This window comes from Panulirus ornatus, chromosome 17 (assembly GCF_036320965.1).
Source record: "Panulirus ornatus isolate Po-2019 chromosome 17, ASM3632096v1, whole genome shotgun sequence".
Taxonomy (NCBI): domain Eukaryota; kingdom Metazoa; phylum Arthropoda; class Malacostraca; order Decapoda; family Palinuridae; genus Panulirus; species Panulirus ornatus.
The window spans coordinates 22,393,081-22,417,134 of NC_092240.1; the positions used below are offsets into that span (position 1 = coordinate 22,393,081).

General features: G+C 48.8%; 2 protein-coding genes across 4 annotated transcripts in view; one reads left to right on the forward strand and one right to left on the reverse strand.

Annotated features, from left to right (window-relative positions):
* The window catches only part of nudC (nuclear distribution C, dynein complex regulator), a 404,242-nt gene that overhangs the window by 89,835 nt on the left and 290,353 nt on the right, over positions 1–24,054 (reverse strand). The window lies entirely within an intron of this gene.
* Positions 14,068–24,054, forward strand: part of LOC139754622 (uncharacterized) — a 234,783-nt gene continuing 224,796 nt past the window's right edge. Inside the window, exon 1 of one of the 2 annotated variants that reach the window (XM_071672099.1) lies at positions 14,068–14,176. The gene's annotated coding sequence lies outside the window, so the exon portion shown is untranslated. The remainder of the gene's footprint in view (positions 14,177–24,054) is intronic. The other variant, XM_071672096.1, reaches the window with a different exon arrangement.

Below are 24,054 nucleotides of genomic sequence, written 5' to 3' on the forward strand. Positions count from 1 at the left end.
GTATTGACCAACGCCAAAATCTCACGCCAACATATTTGCATTTCTATTCTCGAGGAAATTCAGCAGGCAAGGTTAGCATGACGTGGCCCCTCATTGTCCTGGTGCATTACGGAAAGTTCTGAGGGTGACGAACTGGTAATTCCCCTTAAGAAGGAGAACCGGAGGTCACGTCCGCCTCCCGTACCCACACACACACGTTCAACAGATGGGGGCCTCACGAGTGCAAAATCCCTGAACCCCTTCCTGTTCAAATATATAATTGCAAACACACACATACACACAAACACAAACACACATAAATACACAAGCAATTGCTTCCCTCTCTCTCTCTCTCTCTCTCTCTCTCTCTCTCTCTCTCTCTCTCTCTCTCTCTCTCTCTCTCTCTAGTAAGGACACTTATGATAATCCATACGTAGGAACAGAGGCACAAAACATGAGCGATTTCCCTCTAAATAAAACCTGGACTACGTGAAGTATCATTTCCTGGATTATCGCACACCAACATCACATATCCTGCTGCAAAATGGAGCGCCCTACATCATGTGAGACCCAATTAGACACTAAGATTTATCTGACGTCAGGGACGGGACCGTGACACGATACCTGGAGGAGCTGACTGACTGTGAGGAAACACAGAGTCAACCAAACTCGACAACCCCTGCAGCTCACTGTGTGGCGGGGGTAAACAACAGTATTGTAGAACAAGTACGGTACACGCTACCCGTGCCATGAGCAATACGTCAATGTAGGAAGGGTCTCTCTCTCTCTCTCTCTCTCTCTCTCTCTCTCTCTCTCTCTCTCTCTCTCTCTCTCTCTCTCTCTCTCCGATAGTGGTAGTGAGCCACCGACGAGGGAAGTATGGCGCTCCATCTGTTACCACTTGCGCATCTGCTGTCTTGAGTGATGCGCCCATTTGTTATCTTGTTCTCTTCACGCTATTCCACCTCCTTCCAAGACATTTTCTCATCCTCTCAACTCTCCTTTGCCCTCTTTTTCAACCCCTGCACCATCTGCCGCTTCTTCTTACACATCTCCCAATCAATTGGACTCCTTCCCCTCAGCCAACTCTCACACAACTTTCTTCTCTCTTTGACTAACAACTCAGCCCTCTCATCTTACCACTCACTACCCTTTCTCACATGCCACGTCCAACCTTCCGCATGCCACACACATCTCTCGCACATGTATGCACTGCTTACATAAATACTTCCTATACTCATCCACTCTCCTGGTTACCTTTACTCCCACCTTTTGCTATCCTCCTTGTATCTCCTCAAATAAGCCTCTTTTCCAGGCGCACTCACTTTTACCACGCTCTTCCCATCAATATCATTTCGTTTTCACCTAGAGTTTCTACAAACTCCCGACTCTTATCAGACTTCCCCACCAGCTGCCGCTCTTAACACATTCACACCCAAACGTCTCTCCTTAGCCCACCTATAAATTACGACAATATCCAATAATACCCGCCTACCATCAACCCCCACATACCCACGTATACTTATGTATGTCCTTCTTCCTAAACCTGATATTCTCGATCACCAATCCTTTTTCCAGCATACAACTACACAAGCTGTTCCTCATATTCATTCACACTGGGTATCTCGTTCCCCCATGTCAGACCCTCAACTATCAAATCACCCATTCTTGCATTCATATCATCCATCACTATTGCTCAGTCCAAACTACTAACGTACTGTTCAGCTCCCCCCCCCCCCAAAAAAAAAAAAACACTCCTCTCGCTACCAGGTGCATAAGCACTAACAATTACCCACCCTTCGTAGTCCATTTTCATTTTCACCCAGAAAAACCTGGGGCCTCACGTCTTTTAAAACTATTCACCCATTCCCACAACTCCTCTTTCAACATTATGCCAAACGCTTCTTTTGCTTTCACCCATATCCTTACTCCTATACTTTACCCCTATGAGATATCCAAACTGTTCTTCCCCCTTCCCCTTGAGCTTAGTTTCAATCACAGCCAGAACATCCAGGATCCTATCTCCAAACATACTACATGTCTCTCCCTTCTCCTCATCCTGGCTACATCCACGCATGTTCAGACACCCCTATCCTAAGCCTTCGAGGTGGATGAGCACTCCTCCCTTGGCTCCTTCTTCTGTCTAACTTTTAGAAACTGAAGTAAAAGAAGAAGAGAGTTTCCGGTCCCTTCTACGACAGATTAGTATTCTTTTCACTTTGCCCAGTTATATATATATATATATATATATATATATATATATATATATATATATATATATATATATATATATATATATATATATTGTGTGCGTGCGTAACCGGGCTCCGCTTCCCTAAGGTTACACCGCGAGTGAAAAGTCACCACTGGCGAGGCCGTATCTCTGGCAGAGTAAACTCGTCAAAGAGCTTCTCACTCCAGACTGTATTTCCCTGCACCTGGAAGTAGCGCAACCGCAAGAGGCTTTCGAAAGGTCCTGGGTAACACCAGACATAGAAATTGGTCCTGGGGTAGCGATGCTGTTTTCCTGTGTGGCGGGGTGGCGACAGGAATGGATGAAGGCAAGCAAGTATGAATATGTACATGTGTATATATGTCTGTGTATGAATATGTAAGTTGATATGTTTATGTATGTATAGGTGTGTACTGTATGTGGGCGTTTATGTATATATACGTGTATATGAGTGGATGGGCCATTCTTCGTCTGTTTCCTTGCGCTAACTCAATGAGGAGGGAAACAGCGATTATGTATTATAATAAACATATATATATATATATATATATATATATATATATATATATATATATATATATATATATAATGTGTGTGTGTGTGTGTGTGTGTATGTGTGTGCGAGTGTGTGTGTGTGTGTGTGTGTGTGTGTGTGTGTGTGTGTAATCCGATTATTAATTACTATGACCAAGCTGGACTGTAACGTTCTATAGATGCCAACCTCTTAAAGTAATCCACAGGTGTTTGGGGTAACATAATACAATACATAAAGTAACTCATTACTGCTGGGGGTAATATATTACATTACATAAAGTAACCCTGGGGGAGTGTGATCCTGCCGCCTCCTCCTTCCTCAACTGTGTGTGCAGCAGATGCGCGCGTGGCTTCCCGGACGCGGGGAACGACGGCACGAAAACCTCGTCCTTACGCATCTGTTGCTCAAACCTCCTGAAGAGGACGGTACGGCCCTTGGGTATGGCGGCCTGCCCTTTGACTTGACCCTCAAAGAATCCTGTCAAAGGTCCAATCAAGCCATCATGCCCCTGGTTCGTGACGTCTTGCTCAGAGGGGTCATCGGTGGGAATTTCCTCACTCTTCTTGAGGAAGAAGATCCTGCGAGGTCCCATCCTGGTGTGGGGCAAGACGCAGCCAAACGTTACCTGCCCGTACACCACGGCTGGGCTCGACCCACCCGCCCGCCGCGCTGGCGAGACGCTCCGACACACTGCCAGTACTGCTGCCTCCTCTGTACGGCCGGTCTGGATGCTATACACAGAGCATCGCGGAGGGTTTCACAAGGCTGCTCCTCCAAGCTTCTTGAGACATCACGTTGGCATCATTATTCTGCCTCAAACAGCGCAAGCGATGAGGAAGCATGCAGCGGCCATGTTGAATGATTACACCAACAGTTAGTTAACTTAAAGTGATCCTTAAGGCACGTACATGTTCACATCATGCACTAATGTTATCATGATCGACCATTCTGTTGCTTGGATTTGAACTGGGCTCTGCTGACGACTGCCACAGCTGCCTCTCAGCAACACATACCATATACCGACACGTAATCCCAGCAGGATGAAGGCGCCCTACAGGATGGCTGCTCCCGTCCCGTATTAGTGTCCAGCTGGGTTGGTCTGGCATACTCCCTCCAGCATGAAGGTGCCTCACAGGGAGCCGTGTGCCGGCACTACAGGCCATACCTTGTGGAGTCTTCGGGGGTCTTCACTCCCACAGCCCGGGCTAGGCCTAGGCTGCTGGACTGGGTCGTACGTCGACTAAGCTGTTGGAAGCCGCAGCCCTCAGGGCTACATAGCCCCCACAGCCTGGCCGGTCTGGTACATGTTGTAGGTACTTGTCGACTGCACTCTTTGAACTTGTCTGCCATGCATCCCATAGTGTTTGTGATGGTAGATGGCAAGGTGTTGAAGTGTCTTGGGCCCCCCGAATGTTTATAAAGTGTTCTTTCTCTCTTCGTCAGCAGTGGCTACCGGCCACGGCAGGAGGGGAGACTTGGGACAACAAATGCCTCGAGAGTTGCTGTTGACACAGATGAGGGTGGGACTGGCAAGGTAAGGTCGGCTCCCCAAGGTCCTCGCCCCCCAGCTGGGCTCCACCCGCACCCGGATGCTGCTCCCCTTCCCATCAAGACACAACACAACACGACACACCACACACACACACACACCAAACCACACTCACAGAATAGTAAACACCTCACAAGCCTTCACACATACCGTAAGAACGAGCAGATGCGCACATGATCAACAACACTTGTTATCAACAGACGTATGACCTGGTTACCCAGGACCTGGCGCAACACCTGGTAGACTGGCACCCGTAACACAACACATTGGCTCAAACCTTCAACATACAGAGCAACATTGGACAACATCCACCAACATAACACCACATGGTTAACTTCCCAACATAGATGACAACACAAAGGGTAAGTTTCCTAACGTGACACATCATTCTGTGAACCGGTTGATACAAACAAACCTGGTGGAACGTGTGCTCACAAAACAATTGTTAAGCTGGCGGATATGTAGCAATACATGCATGTGTAATACTTGGCATGTGTAATACTTGGTATGTGTCATACTTGGTATGTGTAATACTTGGCATGTGTAATACTTGGTATGTGTCATACTTGGTATGTGTAATACTTGGCATGTGTAATACTTGGTATGTGTAATACTTGGTATGTGTCATACTTGGTATGTGTAATACTTGGTATGTGTCATACTTGGCATGTGTAATACTTGGCATGTGTAATACTTGGTATGTGTAATACTTGGTATGTGTCATACTTGGTATGTGTAATACTTGGCATGTGTAATACTTGGCATGTGTAATACTTGGTATGTGTCATACTTGGTATGTGTAATACTTGGTATGTGTCATACTTGGTATGTGTCATACTTGGTATGTGTAATACTTGGTATGTGTAATACTTGGTATGTGTAATACTTGGCATGTGTAATACTTGGTATGTGTAATACTTGGTATGTGTCATACTTGGCATGTGTAATACTTGGTATGTGTAATACTTGGTATGTGTAATACTTGGTATGTGTAATACTTGGCATGTGTAATACTTGGTATGTGTAATACTTGGTATGTGTAATACTTGGCATGTGTAATACTTGGTATGTGTAATACTTGGTATGTGTCATACTTGGCATGTGTAATACTTGGTATGTGTCATACTTGGCATGTGTAATACTTGGTATGTGTAATACTTGGTATGTGTCATACTTGGCATGTGTAATACTTGGTATGTGTAATACTTGGTATGTGTCATACTTGGTATGTGTAATACTGGGTATGTGTAATACTTGGTATGTGTCATACTTGGCATGTGTCATACTTGGTATGTGTAATACTTGGTATGTGTCATACTTGGCATGTGTAATACTTGGTATGTGTAATACTTGGTATGTGTCATACTTGGTATGTGTAATACTTGGTATGTGTCATACTTGGCATGTGTCATACTTGGTATGTGTAATACTTGGTATGTGTCATACTTGGCATGTGTAATACTTGGTATGTGTCATACTTGGCATGTGTAATACTTGGTATGTGTCATACTTGGTATGTGTAATACTTGGTATGTGTAATACTTGGTATGTGTCATACTTGGTATGTGTAATACTGGGTATGTGTAATACTTGGTATGTGTAATACTTGGTATGTGTAATACTTGGTATGTGTCATACTTGGCATGTGTAATACTTGGTATGTGTAATACTTGGTATGTGTCATACTTGGTATGTGTAATACTTGGCATGTGTCATACTTGGCATGTGTAATACTTGGTATGTGTAATATTTGGTATGTGTAATACAACAATACAGCATACATTAATTTTCAGACAGAGTACGTCATCAACTTTCAGATGTACTACAACACGTCATCAACTTTCAGACGTACTACAACACGTCATCAACCTTCAGACGTAATACAACACGTCATGAACAAGCAGCCATCAAGTCCGTGACGTAATATCATACATAAACGCCCGGACGTCGTACAATCCGTCGCCAACTATGAAACGTGCAGACGTAACTCACGCTACGACCCCAGACAGAACCCATCACAGTCGGTCTTCCGGCATCACTGTACACAGTCAGCCTGGACACACACGGTCAGCACCCACAATATGATACCTCCAGTCATGAGGCAACACTCATGAGGCACTTATGTAGACGTTACTCATACTGGGTCGGAAGACATTATTCATGGCAGGCCTACAGACATGACTCATGCCAGGTGTACAGCCATTACTCATGCCAGGTGTTCAGCCATTACTCATGGCAGGTGTACAGCCATTACTCATGCCAGGTGTACAGACATTACTCATGCCAGGTGTACAGCCATTACTCATGCCAGGTGTACAGACATTACTCATGCCAGGTGTACAGACATTACTCATGCCAGGTGTTCAGCCATTACTCATGCCAGGTGTACAGACATTACTCATGCCAGGTGTACAGACATTACTCATGCCAGGTGTTCAGCCATTACTCATGCCAGGTGTACAGCCATTACTCATGCCAGGTGTACACACATTACTCATGCCAGGTGTACAGCCATTACTCATGGCAGGTGTACAGACATGACTCATGCCAAGTGTACAGACATTACTCATGCCAGGTGTACAGCCATTACTCATGCCAGGTGTACAGACATTACTCATGCCAGGTGTACAGACATTACTCATGCCAGGTGTACACACATTACTCATGCCAGGTGTACAGACATTACTCATGCCAGGTCTACAGCCACTACTCATGGTAGGTACGCAAGATGTAAACTCCCACACACACACACACACACACACACACACAAAGGCGACGTATGGTATACAACCAAACCTTCCATGGGAGAACCACTGGTTCATGAGAGCTGTTTGTTGTTCACACACAAGCAAGACCAAGATAACATTCAGGGCAACTACGAACGTCTCAAACTTTCAGACGTAGTTACTGCCAAACATTCAGACGTAGTTACTGCCAAACATTCAGACGTAGTTACTGCCAAACATTAAGACGTAGTTACTGCCAAACATTCAGACGTAGTTACTGCCAAACATTCAGACGTAGTTACTGCCAAACTTTCAGACGTAGTTACTGCCAAACTTTCAGACGTAGTTACTGCCAAACATTCAGACGTAGTTACTGCCAAACTTTCAGACGTAGTTACTGCCAAACTTTCAGACGTAGTTACTGCCAAACATTCAGACGTAGTTACTGCCAAACTTTCAGACGTAGTTACTGCCAAACTTTCAGACGTAGTTACTGCCAAACTTTCAGACGTAGTTACTGCCAAACTTTCAGACGTAGTTACTGCCAAACATTCAGACGTAGTTACTGCCAAACTTTCAGACGTAATCACTGCTAAACATTCAGACGTAGTTACTGCCAAACTTTCAGACGTAGTTACTGCCAAACATTCAGACGTAGTTACTGCCAAACATTCAGACGTAGTTACTGCCAAACATTCAGACGTAGTTACTGCCAAACATTCAGACGTAGTTACTGCCAAACATTCAGACGTAGTTACTGCCAAACATTCAGACGTAGTTACTGCCAAACTTTCAGACGTAATCACTGCTAAACATTCAGACGTAATATCATTATCAGTCGTCATGAACAAAACAGTTAACCTGTACGGCTAAGTGTGGTGAGCAGTTCTGCTTCCAAGGGGCCTCTACAGGCAAGCAGTGCCCTCCCTCCCGTACCGTCCAGCCTGCAGTTTACCCAGTCATTATCAGGCCCGAGTAACTCATGTCAACAGGTGCAACACAAAGCCTACAGGCACACAGATACTTCCTGGTTACCTTCCAGGAACCAGTTACGTCACATGATAAATACCTGGTAACCCTGACGGTGGCTGACCTGGACGATGATAATACCCAGTAACTCAAGACCTGCACACCATCACTGCACGTCCACACACACACACACAGCGCCCCGACTCCTGCACACCATCACTGCACGTCCACACACACACACACACACACACACACAGCGCCCCGACTCCTGCACACCATCACTGCACGTCCACACACACACACACACAGCGCCCCGACTCCTGCACACCATCACTGCACACACACACACACACACACACACACACACACACACACACACAGCGCCCCGACTCCTGCACACCATCACTGCACGTCTACACACACACACACACACACACCGCCCCGACTCGCGTGGTCAACGTCTTCCTGACACCTTGGGTCTTGACCATGGGTCAGACATGGCCCTGTCTCTGGGTCACCCACAAGCTGCTACAGACACTCCACTCATGAAGTTACTCTCTCTCTCTCTCTCTCTCTCTCTCTCTCTCTCTCTCTCTCTCTCTCTCTCTCTCTCTCTCTCTCTCTCCACAAAGTCCCAAGATTCGCCCGCCTTAAAGCCTCAAGCCATCCCTTGAAAAAAGAAAAAAAAATCGAGTACTGTTCTCTAGTCCGCAGGTCCTTCTCTCTTGGTCAAGGGAGAGTCTCTCTCTTGCCCGAAGGGGCGTCTCCTCCCATCCCAAGGTCCTCCTCCTCCTCCTCCTCCTCCTTCAGCTCGAGGAGGAGGTCCTCTATACAACGTAAGCGTTCCCCCACACAACCAAACGGTCACCTTTAGCGAGGAGGAGGTCATGCTCCCAGTCACGAAGTCACCTAATCCAGTCGAGGTCACTCCTCACCCCTCGTCGGTTACGAGGTCGTCCTCTGATTCTCCAAGTCACCCCCCACCCAACCTCCCTCTCCAGTCACAAGGTCAGTACTCGTGACCCCCCCCCCCCATTCCCCAGTAACAGTTACTTCCACCATCGTAAGGCCATTCCTCAGTCACGTCACACTATCAATAAAGTTGAGATAATTCCTATCGGATTATATTACGGTGAATTTCAGGTGTTTCCTGCATCACAAAGGTTTCAGGATACGACTCAGATCTTGCCAGGAAATCTGCCTACATCTTGCGTTGTAACTCATCATGGAACATAATCATCAGTCGACCCACACTCACTGTGATGAAGCTCCCGAGCAACCTCCGCTGTCTGACGAAATACACCTGAGCGTTATTTGCTGTCCTTCGCCTTCATCTCCGGAACTCAAGGCTGTGAGCGACCCCTGGCCGTCACCACCACCACTGGCGCCAGCCCCACGCTCGACACATCGCTCCCCCCTACATCATGCACGGCCTTACCACTCATCACAACCTTATCACATCTGATTCTACAGCAGCTCTCAGGTTCTACAGCGGCTCTCAGGTCATCGACCGCCTTAAACCAGTAGGCGGCGTTACCGCCAGGGTCATCCCGAGTCGTCTTAGCTCCTCCAGAGGGAAAGACAACTTGCAATTCCTTCGGGTTCCCTCATGCTGACTTCATCATGGTCACCTTGATACAACTGACCAGCTGGCACGTCTTCAGCCAGGGGAGGACAACACCCGGAGGTCTACAAGTACTGTCGGTCGGTCCTTTGCCGTCCCGTGACAGCCTCAACCAACCCAGTGTTACTTCAGAGATGGTAGGCGACCAAGGAGCTCCAGCATTTAAGCAGTATGACAGGTACTGTACCGCTATACACTCCCATGGTAACCACAAGACCAGTACCACACTGACACACACACACACTGATATACCAGTCAGGAGTGCAATGAAGTATGTAATGTGCCGGGCAGTTATAACGTGATCCTTGATACAACCTGGGGGTGTATCTGATGTGGCGTAATACGTTACAAACAGCACTACGTAACACAGTGTCCCTAGGTCACAGCCTCTACAGTACCTGGTCTCAGGCCTCACCATCTTGTAACACGTCACACACACACACACACACACACACACACACACACACACACACACACACTAGTGTATTTCAGAATGTCTACTCCTACAGCCGGGCTTGCAACCTCATTTATGTTACTGACTGTACCCATACCGCTGTGTAACCTACTGTATGTAATGATTCCCTGTCCACGTACGTACCTATATTCTGACCAAGTGATATCCTCATACCACCTCTGTAACTTGCCTGATGTTTACCTATATTGGCATATCTATTTACTCATGTGTGTCGCATGCCTGTAACATCTTGCCCAAGCCACATCAAGTGACCAGGTCGACTGGCTGGAATGTACTGCCAACACCATAGCTGTGACCTGGTCGAGTGGCTGTAATATCTTGCCTAAACCATAGCTGTGACTGGTCGAGTGGCTGTAATGTCTTGCCCTCACCAAAGCAGGTGGTCTGGTCGAGTACCCACAATGTCCTGCCCACATCACAGCAGGCGGCCTGGTCGAATACCTATAATGTCCTGCCCGCACCAACGCAGGCGGCCTGGTCGAGTACCCACAATGTCGTGCCCACACCACAGCAGGCGGCCTGGTCGAGTACCCACAATGTCGTGCCCACACCACAGCAGGCGGCCTGGTCGAGTACCCACACCACAGCAGGCGGCCTGGTCGAGTACCCACAATGTCGTGCCCACACCACAGCAGGCGGCCTGGTCGAGTACCCACAATGTCGTGCCCACACCACAGCAGGCGACCTGGTCGAGTACCCACAACGTCGTGCCCACACCACAGCAGGCGGCCTGGTCGAGTACCCACAATGTCGTGCCCACACCACAGCAGGCGACCTGGTCGAGTACCGACAATGTCCTGCCCACACCATAACAAGTAACCCAGCAAATAAAGTGACGAAACAAAGTAATCTTTCCTCTGCCTAGACACATTCATACCTCCAACCCTCATTATCACGTAATCCCACAACACTTCCCTGCTATCTTGTAAGCCTATCTAATCCAGCCACATCTTAAGCTCACACAATATACAAAAGAATGAAAAGTCTTATAAAAATGTTTAAGAGACGGGGCCCCACGAGTTTAAAACTCCCTCCCAACACTGCACAAATAGGTAATTACACACACACAAACACACAACACACACACACACACACACACACACACACACACACACACACACATGACTTGCCAATGGTCTCGCGTCTGAATATGTTTGCTGATGATGTCACTCACAGTCAGTCATTAAGGACACGAAAAGATAAGAAGAGGACTGCATCGCCCAGCAAGGGGACCCAGACAAACTCCAAAGCTGGTCTGACAATCACATGGCTGACGAATTTCAACCAAAGTGGAAAGTAATGAGGAAGAGACGCAACGAAGGAAGGCATTGATACAAATAATGATAGATCTAGCACGAAATAAGCTGCAGGAATGTGCCTGTGATGGGGACTTGGAAGTCTATTTCGTTCCCAACTGTCGCTAGAGTTCCATACAAGATGAGTCGCAGAGGAGACAAGATGTAGCATACCAGCCAATGTTGCATCAGTACTCAAGTATTTAATAGGGAAATGTGAGGACAAAAGAAAAATTCATCTTTTCAAGTTTGGTCACCACACAAAGAAGTACAAAGAACCAACAGAGGAGACACAGAGGGGGAAAGAAGATGGTAAGAAAATTATGAGAGATAAGTAACAGGGAAATATTAGAGGCTATAAATCTAAGAATGGCAACGAGAGGATAATGTGGTTAACCTGATCACACTGTGCCCACCCTGAAGCTATCAAACCAGTCTCATGATGTCAACAATGAAGAGTTCTTCGTAAGATCCAAGGACAGAATCACCAGACGTCGGTAATAGGAAGTTACATACGAAAGTTGTCAGGAAGGATGTACTTTTACCGTACACCAGTGGTGGTGGAGGACTGGAACAAACCCAAGGATGAAATTGCCAATGTCGACAGCATAAACTTGGAAAAAATGCTGTATGGAAGAAAGAAAGTTTGCGTGATGGGTCCTAAAGAGTGCAAGACGCCCTCGCTGTACAGTACAAATACATTATCAAAAGAAGGTAATTACACACACACACACACACACACACACACACACACACACACAACATGAGCTTCAGTTGTGTAGCAGTAGCATCGCTGACCATGATTCTCGCAGGTGCCCGTCCTGGTTCGAATTCTGAGCGCGTCCCCCTCTAGGCTGGTTGAGAACTGGCCACTTGGCGTAGGCCCGGGTGTGTGCATGTGTATGCACAGGAGAGCAAAGACATAGTGCATACACAAGGCAAGAGACGAGGCAACACGAATGCAAATATCACCCTGCAACAATCAAAAGACATTCTGGGACAAGCAGTAATTCTAGACAGAGTTAAGTATATAGTCAGGAGGCATCAACACAAGCTAAGGTCCTGAAGAGACGTGGAGAAGTCCAGTAGGGTTTCCATCAGAGACGAGTGATCACGGGAGTACGTTGCTTGCCAGTAACTTGCGACGAGTGTGTGTCAAAAGGCAGGGCCGGCGAGCACCTGGAGGATATAGAGTTACGAAGACCGAGCTGTGCGAGTTACATGTCGTCATGCGTTAGGTAGGAGGTGGTGAGACTGTGTGTTTATGGAGTGAAAGCCAGCTGCCCACGCGTGGGTCAGGAACAGACAGCTTTTTGGGCCTAAGGCCTGACACTTGACAACCCCATTTTGATTTGTGCCGTTGTCCCCGGCAAGTCTATTGTGCACCCTAAGCTCATCCTGTGAGCGGTAGCGCAAAAGCATTACATGGGTCACCCAGGGTCTTACTCGGACCCCAGTGGATTGATATTACATAAGATGTTACAACTCGTATTTCAGTACATATATTATATAGTTTCATATGGTAAGTTTTACCGACTACATGCAAAAAGAAAATACAAAGTTAACATTTCCGTTTGTGTCCAAATCTCTGACCACAAACTTTACTACAATTCACACGGTTAACGTCTCCAGTTAGGCCAAAGCGCCAATAGTACCTATAGCCTAGCCTTAGTGTGGCAGTTACAGCATCATGTAATCTGCTGATCTTATTACTTTCTCCACATTCGTGTTTTACTTTACACATTTCATTGTGATGGAAAATGTTTCTACTTGTGCTTACCTGAACTCGTCTTCGTGCCTCAAAAACGGTCAGTTAGTTCTGTTCTAACTGAAGTACTGGCTCACTAACGCTCCGATGCCCAGGCGTGTAGCACGGGGTAAATACACCTGTGTCTGCTCAGCCAGCAGGAGTCTGAATGATCCACCTGCAGGGTATTATACCCCAGAGTACTGAGAGTTGGGGGGGGTATGTTCTCCACCTCTCATGCACGGCACTCAACTGCATTTCGAATGTCAAGGGAAGAGCACCCCAACCATAACCTCCGTCATAAAGCCATCTAATTGACATTCATTTTAAGGAAAGGGGGAATATAACTGGCAGACCACAAGCGAAGTCATATGCAACCTGAACCCAGCTCCGAGAGTGACATGTGGAGCAACAGATGCTTGACGAACCTGGAGGAGCTGCTTGCCTGATGGTCAGCCTCACATCTACACTACCAAGTATCTTCACAACTAAACTAGACAAAAAAAAAAAAAAAAATGGTACAATTCTTATCTTTTCCTCCTAGCGATAATTTTGTCACGTAAGAAAAGGTTTTTTTTTAAAAGAGCTTAGATACAGTTGTTGCTGTCAGGTACTCCCAGTCACCGCCAGTACAGCCCAGCCCCCACACTGCTTATCTTAAGGAGGCGGCGCGTCTCAGTACTCGCGACACCAAGTGATGAGGTTGACTGTCATGTCAGTCAATGCTGGTCGGTATGTTATCCATGGTGATGCCTTAATCACAACGTATGTCGAGTGTTATTGGAACGCACACGAAGCATGGTTGGGAGGATGTGTGGGAGGTGGTGGTGGAGGAGGAGGAGGAACTGCAGGGGGGAGGAGGAAGGGGATGTTGTGTTGGGGGTTGGGAGGAAGGAGGGGAGGGAGCTGCCGGGACAAGAGGGTATAAGTGGAGGAGATGCGGGTGGAAGGCGGCACAGGATCCAGTGCTGCTGACCGCAACACACAGCCAAGCCAGGCAGCCAGGACGGCCCAGGCAGCACACACCCTCTCAGCCGGCTGAAGGTAAGTGCAGTACAAGTGTACCCGCCGTCAAGGACTCGGTGTCATGCCACGAACACCAGGTCCACCTTCAGTTTAGTGGACCAGCACCTCACACTGGTCTAGCCTGCTCGAGGAGACGTATAATTGTTCAAGGGCAACCTTACAGGAAAAAAATAAAAATATGTACAATCACGCTTCAAAAATAAAGTATCTAAGTAGTATTAAAAAGAGACGAGTTTCTCCGGCCATTCTACCCACTTAACAACAACAAAAAAAAGTGCGACATTCTCTGGTGTGTAACCAGTTGTGGAGGGAGACTACTGCTGTACTGGCCCCGCAGCACGTACTGCAGGTCGGGCTTACTTCCAACCGTCTGTTCTCAACACCATCATCATACTCGACACAGCTCATGGAGCTTCCACCCCGCACTACCACCTTCCGCTTGGAATCTATTCTTTTTCTGGAAAAATCACGACACTTCGCAGGAGGCTGTAGGGCACCGCGTCTGAAAGAACGAATCAGGCTTTTTCTTTGCCAGCTCTCCATGACCTCAGCCATAACGTGTTGTGAGGTCAGACCCCATCATGGAACATGCTGGGGTCGGGGTGGCCGTCTTTTACGAACAAATGCAACAGCTTGTGGGTACTGGCACTTGTGTGTGGGAGGGGACGTGTTTCCTTGTATAGCAGGTGAACAAGTGAACATTCCTCTATTGGCCAGAACGACAACCAACATGACGTAAGTTGCAAGATGATGACACTCGGGCCAATATCTTCCTTCTTCATGTGGAAGCTGCGGGTGACCCCGTCTGTGGGGGGGGGCGCTCCACTCACTGCCCCTGCCCATGCCCCCGCCCCCGCCCTGACCGGCCAGATGGCTGACTGGCAAGCTCCTATCACACGAGCCACAACAGGTCCCCAACACCGCTCCTCCTTTCATACCGCCAGCAGCCGAGCGGACGTATGACCGCCCGGCGAGCGGTGCTTCTCCCGCGGTGAATCCTCAAGCGGGAGCCGACTTGTGGCGGGCGTGTGGGGATGGGGCTGAGGTGTGGGCTCTATGCTGAGGGCAAGTGTACATGTGTGGGTAATATAGTATGGGAGGGTTGTGGCGTGTGTGGGTACTGCAGTGTGGAAGGGTTAAGATGTGTGTGAACAGAGTAGTGTGTGTGTGTGTGTGTGTGTGTGTGTGTGTGTGTGTGTGTGTGTGTGTGTGTGTGTGTGTGTGTGAGGGATGTGGTATGTGTGGGTACAAAATGGGTTAGGTGTGAGTAGGTGGTGTGGTGTGGTGTGGTGTGGGAGGGTTGTACCGTATTTGGGTTCTGGTATACGTCTGGGAGATGTGGCGTGTATGGGTAGGTGGGTGCTTGAGTGTTGTGCTGTGTGTGGGTGGTGTCATGTATGAGGGTCGTGGTGTGTGTGGGAGAGTTGTGCTCTGCCTGGGTGGTGGTATGCGTGTTAGAGATGTGTGTGAGTAGTGCGGTACAGGAAGGCCGTGGTGTATGTGAGTGGAGTGTGTGGTGCGGTGCGGTGCGGTGTAGTGTGGTGTGGTGCGGTGTGGTGTGGTGCGGTGCGGTGTAGTGTGGTGCGGTGCGGTGCGGTGCGGTGCGGTGTGGTGAGGTGTGGTGTGGTGCGGTGTGGTGTGGTGTGGTGTGGTGTGGTGCGGTGTGGTGTGGTGTGGTGTGGTGTGGTGTGGTGCGGTGCGGTGTAGTGTGGTGCGGTGCGGTGCGGTGCGGTGCGGTGTGGTGAGGTGTGGTGTGGTGCGGTGTGGTGTGGTGTGGTGTGGTGTGGTGCGGTGCGGTGCGGTGCGGTGTGGTGTGGTGAGGTGTGGTGTGGTGCGGTGTGGTGTGGTGTGGTGTGGTGCGGTGCAGTGCAGTGCGGTGTGGTGTAGTGTGGTGTGGTGCGGTGCAGTGTGGTGCGGTGCGGTGCGGTGTGGTGTGGTGTGGTGTGGTGCGGTGCGGTGCGGTGCAGTGCGGTGTGGTGTAGTGTGGTGTGGTGCGGTGCAGTGTGGTGCGGTGTGGAGTGGAGTGTGTGGTGTGGTGCGGTGCAGTGTGGTGCGGTGCGGTGTGGTGTGGTGTGGTGTGGTGCGGTGCAGTGTGGTGCGGTGTGGAGTGGAGTGTGTGGTGTGGTGCGGTGTGGAGTGGAGTGTGTGGTGTGGTGCGGTGCAGTGTGGTGCGGTGTGGTGTGGTGTGGTGTGGTGCGGTGCGGTGTGGTGTGGTGTGGTGCAGTGTGGTGCGGTGCGGTGTGGTGTGGTGTGGTGTGGTGTGGTGCGGTGCGGTGTGGTGTGGTGTGGTGTGGTGCAGTGTGGTGCGGTGCGGTGTGGTGTGGTGTGGTGTGGTGTGGTGCGGTGTGGTGTGGTGTGGTGTGGTGCAGTGTGGTGCGGTGCGGTGCGGTGTGGTGTGGTGTGGTGTGGTGTGGTGTGATGCGGTGCGGTGCGGTGCAGTGCGGTGTGGTGTAGTGTGGTGTGGTGCGGTGCAGTGTGGTGCGGTGTGGTGTGGTGTGGTGTGGTGTGATGCGGTGCGGTGCAGTGCGGTGTGGTGTAGTGTGGTGTGGTGCGGTGCAGTGTGGTGCGGTGTGGTGTGGTGTGGTGTGGTGTGGTGCGGTGCGGTGCAGTGTGGTGTGGTGTGGTGTGGTGTGGTGTGATGCGGTGCGGTGCGGTGCAGTGCGGTGTGGTGTAGTGCGGTGCGGTGCGGTGCAGTGTGGTGCGGTGCGGTGTGGTGTGGTGTGGTGCGGTGCGGTGTGATGCGGTGCGGTGCGGTGCAGTGCGGTGTGGTGTAGTGTGGTGTGGTGCGGTGCGGTGCAGTGTGGTGCGGTGCGGTGCGGTGTGGTGTGGTGTGGTGCAGTGCGGTGTGGTGTAGTGTGGTGTGGTGCGGTGCAGTGCGGTGTAGTGTGGTGTGGTGTGGTGTGGTGCGGTGTGGTGTGGTGTGGTGTGGTGTGGTGTGGTGTGATGCGGTGCGGTGCGGTGCAGTGCGGTGTGGTGTAGTGTGGTGTGGTGCGGTGCAGTGTGGTGCGGTGCGGTGTGGTGTGGTGTGGTGTGGTGCGGTGCGGTGCGGTGCGGTGTGGTGCGGTGCAGTGCAGTGCGGTGCGGTGTAGTGTGGTGTGGTGCGGTGCGGTGCGGTGCGGTGCGGTGTGGTGTGGTGAGGTGTGGTGTGGTGTGGTGCGGTGTGGTGTGGTGTGGTGTGGTGTGGTGCGGTGCAGTGCAGTGCGGTGTGGTGTAGTGTGGTGTGGTGTGGTGTGGTGTGGTGCGGTGCGGTGCGGTGCGGTGTGATGCGGTGCGGTGTGGGATGGTTCTGGCACGTCAGAGCCGTTTCAAGAAGAATAGTTGTCGTGTATGAGGTGTGGTTAAGGCGAAGGTCTAACATCGACAGCTTGTGTTGTGTGTAGTTGGTATGAAGGAGGAGAGGAGGAAGTTGTTGTGGTGGTGTGTGTGTGAATAATTTGGTAAGATGTGACTGGCGCGCGTGTGTGGAAGCTTCAAATGAGTTCAAACAGCATCAGCCTATTGCATCGTAATGAAGATGTTTGTCACAGTGGACGGGAACAGGTACTTATTGACAAGTGTGTCTAAGGTAGAAAGACGTAAAGATATACTTTCTTTTTTTTTAAAGAAAAAAGACCAGTAAAGTTAAGTAGGTAGGAATAACTTTAATCGTTGGTTTGAATAGAAGTATTGATCACGTTTGTGCTCATTCGTATCTATAGCACTGCTTTCAACTACTCTAATTGGTAAAAATCCTTCCATATGTCAACAACCTGTGGAAGAAAAAGTACTTCGCCCCATTCGAGGTGGTGTGTACACGAGTATCGTTGTAATCTCTTTAGCTTCATAAAATGCCCAACTTTCTTCACACACACACACACACACACACACACACACACACACACACACACACACACACACACACACACACAAACACACACACACACACACACACACACACACACAGGCGGAGAAATACTCCATCTGTCGGGTAAACTACCATAATACTCCAGCTATACCCATCATCAAAACCGATCGAGTGTTCGATGGACGAAAATCTAAATCAATAGGGTATTGTAAGGGACTGTGGTTAATCCATGTACGTGTCCACCTACAGCACAGGTAGGAGACGAATGATGGGCATCTCTCCAGGTAGCCACTAGCCCGCCTTCATGCACCTTACACTCCGTCCCTCGCTCGTGTTTACCTCACTCATTGCTAGGTATATCATAATAAATTACGTGTGCCCAGGTGGAAAGCCTTCAAGTCACATGGTCGAGGTCAAAGCTAAGGTAAACGCTGCCTGACTGCAAACAAGTCAAGTCCTTGAGGCCAGTCCCTGAGAGTGTGGCTCGTCCAAGGTTCGCCAACCTGCTGTGTACAATGGGTGGACATCGCCAGAGTTTGCCAGGCATGGCCACCAAGGCTTCTCCATGTCTTCTGCCCCAACAAACTGACCAAAGTCAAGGGCACCAGCCCTTCGAACTCTCTCTTATAAACCCAATACTGTGATCATAACAACAACAACAACAACAACAACAATAAACTTATAATCGTACACAAAATTGTATCACACACACACACACACACACACACACACACACACACACACACACACAAAACTCTTCGTCATCATCCGTTCCAACAAGACGTTTCGACTGCTGTACGTGATGATGGCCTGCTGGCCTCTGACCCGAACCTTCAGTGAAGGTCAGGTCAAAGGTAACGCCATCGTAGGCAAGGGTAGGACCGTCATGCTCCAGGGAGGGAGGTGGACGACGTGAGCGGTGGTGGGGAGTGCTGGTACCAGTGGGAGGCGGACGTACCAGACGACATATCGCTAGACGTACTGGGCTGCAGGCACGTCACCGTCGTGTGCAGCGGTGAGGGAAAGACTCGCTATATATATATATATCTGGCGAGGTAGCCCGCGCGACGCCACTCGCAGCGAGCCCTTGCCTGGTGCACATGTTGCCTACAACGACCACCTGGTACCAAAAGGTTAACTCGATGTGGAGGGCAACCATGCGCTTATAATCGTCCAGCTACCTCCTGCACACGACGCCCGCCACTTGACTATTATTTAAGTTGTCAGCTGAGGTAAACCCCGAGATACATGACTGATTACCCACACACGACAAGTCTTCTGTTATCTTTTTTTTATGTTAGATGAGACGTAACGGGCAGCTGAGGCCTTGATCAAGGCCATCCCATTAACGATATGTATATATATAAAATTTTTATTTATTTCTTTTTCTTTAATTTTCCAAAAGAAGGAACAGAGGGGGCCAGGTGAGGATATTCCAAAAAAGGCCCAGTCCTCTGTTCTTAACGCTACCTCGCTAACGCGGGAAATGGCAAATAAGTTAAAAGAAAAAGAAAAAAAAATTATATATATATATATATATATATATATATATATATATATATATATATATATATATATATATATATATTCCCTGGGAATAGGGGAGAAAGAATACTTCCCACGTATTCCCTGCGTGTCGTAGAAGGCGACTAAAAGGGGAGGGAGCGGGTGGCTGGAAATCCTCCCCTCTCGTTTGTTTTTTTTTAATTTTCCAAAAGAAGGAACAGAGAAGGGGGCCAGGTGAGGATATTCCCTCTAAGGCCCAGTCCTCTGTTCTTAACGCTACCTCGCTAATGCGGGAAATGGCGAATAGTATGAAAAAAAAAAAAAAAAAATATATATACGTATATATATATCCTAACCTGAGCCAGGTACTCATTGTATCGACCAACACCTAAGGGTTGATGAACAGTTGGGTTGACTGTGGACCGAGTGCCGTAACCAGGATTCGAACCTATGCGCTCGATCGTGGGCGGCCCGTGAATGCGTCACGGTCAGGAACGCTAACCGTTACACCACGGATATATATATATATATATATATATATATATATATATATATATATATATATATATATATATATATATATATATATGTGTGTGTGTGTGTGTGTGTGTGTGTGTGTGTGTGGAAATAAAAAGAGCGTGGTTGAGAGAGCAGAAGAGGGTGTTTTGAAATGGTTTGGGCATATGGAGAGAATGAGTGAGGAAAGATTGACCAAGAGGATATATGTGTCGGAGGTGGAGGGAACGAGGAGAAGTGGGAGACCAAATTGGAGGTGGAAAGATGGAGTAAAAAAGATTTTGTGTGATCGGGGCCTGAACATGCAGGAGGGTGTAAGGAGGGCAAGGAATAGAGTGAATTGGATCGATGTGGTATACCGGGGTTGACGTGCTGTCAGTGGATTGAATCAGGGCATGTGAAGCGTCTGGGGTAAACCATGGAAAGCTGTGTAGGTATGTATATTTGTGTGTGTGGACGTGTATGTATATATATACATGTGTATGGGGGTGGGTTGGGCCATTTCTTTCGTCTGTTTCCTTGCGCTACCTCGCAAACGCGGGAGACAGCGACAAAGTAAAAAAAAAAAAAAAAAATATATATATATATATATATATATATATATATATATATATATATATATATATATATATATATATATTTTTTTTTTTTTTTTTTTTTTTTTTTTTTTTTTTTAATACTTTGTCGCTGTCTCCCGCGTATTGCGAGGTAGCGCAAGGAAACAGACGAAAGAAATGGCCCAACCCCCCCCATACACATGTACATACACACGTCCACACACACAAATATACATACCTACACAGCTTTCCATGGTTTACCCCGGACGCTTCACATATATATATATATATATATATACTCTCCTACTTCCATCTCACATCTGTCCTGTCCATGGATAATACCCAACAACAACAGCCAAAACAAGTACTGAAGCACCTATTCCCCATATACATATTGGAACACAGGACGAAGCGTTCTGATACACATCACCCCTAAGTCTCGTCCTGACCTGGCGCGCCACACCTCTCCTTGTTAAGCGGCGAGGATAAAGGAGAGGAGAGGAGTCGGGTACAGATGAAGGGATGAAGCAACTTACCTGAATGGCATTACAGATAATTCTGTATTCCTATCATCCGTTATCTATTACAGTGAACTCTCCCTTGTGTGTGTAAATCAATGTACCTGGATATGTCACGTGTCAAAAAGAAGCAGATACGATTATATCAATGAAATATACAAAAATGAAGGAACGTTCAGTCAACTTTGAGTTGGTCTTCAACTCAAACTTCAAAAGATTAATATCACAGTTACACTTCAGCTTTTCATGTGAAGTTCTCTTAGTATTTTTGCATCCCATTTTCTGTTTCGTTCTCGCTAAGTGAATGAACACCACGAAAATAATGAATCACACTTGTTTCTCCAGTCACAAACAACACGAAAAATCCTTTGAAAGATGTCAGTCAGAGAATATAACATGAGAAATACAGATTCCATCCCGTGAAATGTGAAATATAATCAGAAATACCAAAGCAAAACAACACAAATTGGAACATCATTTACTCAAATCGAATTTCATTAAAACCAAAAGTATAGATATTGTCTGTCTGTCTGTTTGTTTGTCTGTTGTTGTTTTCCCGGTTCAGTCCCGTCGAAAACAACCTCGTTACACACCATCAGGTTTCCTGTTCCCTGTCCTTGACATGTAGTGTGCAGAACCGCACCATCTCGTCCCTGATCATTACGCATTCTGTGCCCTGTCCCTCCCGTGCATCCGGGGCCACATGCTACACCGCTGGGCGGGGAGGGGGACCTTGCTACCGCTCGTGCCGTGTTACCAGCCGGCCAGGTACAGCACATAGCAGCGCGCACGTCTTGCCAAACGACGGATGAGGTGTATTTCCGACGTTATGATCCCACGGCTCACCTCACCCCGCCAACAGTCGTTGCTACACACACACGCACACACACACACACACACACACACACGGGTCGCCGCCACTGCTCACCTCCAGACGCTCTTGCTGATTCATAACCCTCACTCCACCAAGGCTTCCTCTACCCACACCCCTCTCACCTGCCTCACTGCACACCCACACTCCACGGCCTATCAAACTGTACATACAAGAACCATCCCTCAATAAACTACGTTACGCTCTTCCTATACTTGCTTAGCGTCACAATAAGCAACCAATTTACCAGTTGTCCACCAATCTATCCACATTCCACACTCTTTAGCTTTCTTCCTCCCTCCCTCCCTCCCTACCCCAACAATTTCAAAATAAAAAAAATAATCACAAGAAAGTTAATATGAGCTTCAATGTGTATGAGAGACATTAAAGTACGACCCATCACAGTAACTGGTGTGTCGTGTACTTCCTCAATCACACGTCTCGTTCACTACACTTGAACAGCGCTGTTCAGCCACGCCAAGGACCACACCACAGACAAGGAGGCATCTAGCAATGGAGGAAAAAACTGAGCGTAGCTCTGTCGCCTGTCACTTCACCAGCACACACACACACACACACACACATCTCAATCATTCCGCGAGAGAGACCCTCAATCCTTCTCCACTTGAAGACCTCGGTCACTTCCTTGGCTGTCCTCGTGGTATCTGGAGTGGTCTTCAGTCACGTGAGTATGTGTCCTCGTGGTATCCGTCGTGGTCTTCAGTCACGTGAGTATGTGTCCTCGTGGTATCCGTCGTGGTCTTCAGTCACGTGAGTATGTGTCCTCGTGGTATCTTCAGTGGTCCTCAGTCACCCACTATCAGTCCTCGTGGTATCTTAAATGGCACTGAATAATAACCTGGGTATCCTCGTCTCCCACACCACTTACTCCCGTGTTCTGACTATGACGACTACCAAACCCACACTTCATCATGCCACTGTTTACACTGTAATCAAATTCACACGAAAACATTCTTTTCTTCCCTCCCCTGAAAGATTATCCGAGAGTAATTTGTTCCGCTGATGTTAAACTCAGTTGACGAAAGGGATAGGAAATCAAAGTCGGCCATTTGGTAGGTCAGTTAGCACCATCCTCCCGCGCGGTCCACACACACACACACACACACACACACACACACACACACACTTGCAGCTGGTGTGATTCGTCGTTACATTACACCTACGGCATCGTGGGAGATGACGTTAATCTGCTCCTGGGAAGCACCGGTCTCCCAGTCCTTGCGTATGTGCATAACTGTCCCATCACTTCCGCGTGTCCAACTCCGTCGTTTCCACTGTACCTACAACGCGTCTCGGCGCGGGGGAAGTACACAGCCGTGCGAGTCGGTTGTGAGGGAAGAGGTGGGCAGGGTGAGGACTGTGAGTGAGTGCAGGGGCTCCTGCGAGGGACTGGTCCATCCCTTCCTCGCTCACTCACCTTACGTAATTACATCCCACTGTGCATTACGGCACACGAGCAGCCCGGCCTTCCGGGAGCGCTACTGACACTGGTGGTGGCTCCTCGCGGCACCGCCAGTGTCAGCATCGCACCCGAGGCTTCCGATCCCCTCCCTCCTTAACTACCTCCACCACCATCCCGACCATCCCCCCCCCTCCCTCCTTAACTACCTCCACCACCATCCCGACCATCCCCCCCTCCCTCCTTAACTACCTCCACCACCATCCCGACCATCCCCCCCTCCCTCCTTAACTACCTCCACCACCATCCCGACCATCCCCCCCTCCCTCCTTAACTACCTCCACCACCATCCCGACCATCCCCCCCTCCCTCCTTAACTACCTCCACCACCATCCCGACCATCCCCCCCTCCCTCCTTAACTACCTCCACCACCATCCCGACCATCCCCCCCTCCCTCCTTAACTACCTCCACCACCATCCCGACCATCTCCCCCCCTCCCTCCTTAACTACCTCCACCACCATCCCGACCATCCCCCCCCCTCCCTCCTTAACTACCTCCACCACCATCCCGACCATCCCCCCCCCTCCCTCCTTAACTACCTCCACCACCATCCCGACCATCCCCCCCCCTCCCTCCTTAACTACCTCCACCACCGTCCCGA